Source organism: Miscanthus floridulus, chromosome 13, assembly GCF_019320115.1.
Source record: "Miscanthus floridulus cultivar M001 chromosome 13, ASM1932011v1, whole genome shotgun sequence".
NCBI classification, from domain to species: Eukaryota; Viridiplantae; Streptophyta; class Magnoliopsida; order Poales; family Poaceae; genus Miscanthus; species Miscanthus floridulus.
Window position 1 is genome coordinate 16,719,943 of NC_089592.1, and position 1,939 is coordinate 16,721,881.

General features: G+C 61.9%; 1 long non-coding RNA gene across 1 annotated transcript; it reads left to right on the plus strand.

Moving 5' to 3' along the window:
* Positions 1-257: 257 nt before the first annotated feature.
* LOC136501766 (uncharacterized) lies at positions 258-1,624 on the plus strand. Its single transcript, XR_010770366.1, has 2 exons — positions 258-1,225; positions 1,333-1,624. It is a non-coding gene; the product is annotated as an uncharacterized lncRNA (long non-coding RNA).
* The last annotated feature ends 315 nt before the right edge of the window (positions 1,625-1,939 follow it).

Genomic DNA, 1,939 nt, shown 5'->3' on the forward strand with positions numbered 1-1,939 from the left:
TCCGCACCTCTTGGGTTGGAAAACCTAGCGGGACTTCAGTCTGAGGAGCTGCCGCCGCTTGAACTGGCGAGCCGCACCCCTACACCCGCGACGCCACCCGCGCCCCTAGCTTCTCCGCCTCCCGATGCGCGCCGCGTGCCCCTCCGCTGCACGGACACCAAGGATCGCCGTCCAACAGTATTCTGCCCCCCCTTGAACCCTAGCTCACATGGATATAAGAGCCGTAGCTATCGGCACCCTTCTCCATTTCCCCAAGCGCCGCCACACTCTCTCGTCCTCCTCTCCTCGCTCTCCGCCCTCTCCTGCCAGCGGCACCAACCGCAGCCGGCCATGTGGACACCGTAGCCAGCCGCCCTCGCCCTCAAGCCACCATCGTTCCTCCCTCGCTCCTCACTCCACTCCGAGGATGGCCGGGCACACCAGCTCTACCGTCGGTCTGAGCTCCTTCCACTCCGTCGATCACCTCTGCACCACCAGCTGCCGTAGAGCCTTCGACCCGAGCCCGTCCTCGTCAGCGTCGTGGGCCGTTTGCTCCATCCTCGCGGAATCACAGACGCCGTCGAGCACGCCACCGCCTCGACACCCTTCCAACCCGCCGACTGCGAGACCGCCATGGCGCGCCCTGCTCCGAGCCGGCCCGTTCTGCCACCATCGCCTCCTCGCCAAGCTCTAGGCCACCACCACCGCGAGTCACACTGGACAGGCAGCGTCGTCCACGCCATCGCGTCGGCCTCCTGTTGCTCCATGTCGTGACCACGCTGAGCCCCTCGTCGTGCTCTGCCTTCTTCCTCACCCCGCCACGCCGAACCTGGAGGACCGCGGCCAGGACAGCGCCGTCCATGGCCCGTGCAGCTGCGACCGCCTCTGCGACCCCGCCGTTGGCCTCTTCCTCCTTGCTGACCGACGCCGGCGCCATGCCAGCACCTCGTCGGAGCACTTTCTCCGTTGCCGGGGAGCCCCCAGCGCCCAAGCCTCTTCTTTTTCTTCCTCACCGCTGTTCTCGTCTGAGCCCGGCCTTCGTGCCGCGGACTTCACTGCCATAGGGAAATGACGCCTCCATCATCCATCGCCGGAGAGCCCCTGCTCCAAGCCACCATCCTACAACGCTCCCACGTCCTCCACCTCGATGCGCCCCCGCTGCAGAACCCGGTGCCGGAGCCGCTCACCGCCTCGCCGGAGGACAGCAGCACCTCCTTGCCATCAACCGTCGTCTTCCTTCGTGCCGGTGAGCCACCAAAGCCCCAAAGGCTCTGCCTTTTTCCTCCCTTTCACCAATTTTGTCACCGTTCTTGCTGAGACCGGCCTTCATGTTGTTGTCTTCCACTGTCGTAGGGGAGTGCAACGCTGCCGTGCCATCGCCGGAGCTCGTTTCCCACCCCTAGCCGCCTCCGGCCAGCTCCCGACTAGCCGCAGCCACCTCCGGCCAGCCCTAGCAAGCCGCAGCCAAGCTGCAGCAAGTTGTAGCTAGCCAGTAGCAAGTGGCAGCCAGCCGAGAGTGGCAGCAGCAAGCGGCATCCCACCTGTGCCCATCCTCGTCTTTACAGCAAGGTCGAACTCCTCCAACCTTTGCCGGCGCTGTACGACGTCGATAAAACCTCTTTTATCATTTATGCTTGTTCATACATCTTCATATCTTCATTTCACATTTGTCAAACATGATTTATCTATATCTACACATGCCTGTGTTGTGCCTTGGCCACCGGTCTATCTCTTGTCGCTAAGGATATGTGCTACTCCGTTGTGTTGTCTAGTTGTCGGTTCTTGTGTATTTGTGTTGTTGCTTGTGGACCGTGCCTTCGAGCCGGATGAGGGGTTGTACCTCGCTCAAATGTTTCGGTCGTGGGATTCGTCCCGCCATGGTCGTGATGCCGAACATAACTCAACCCCTCATTTTTAGTTGACTTTGTAGTGCCATTATGGTTGGCCCCTCCTACGTCCC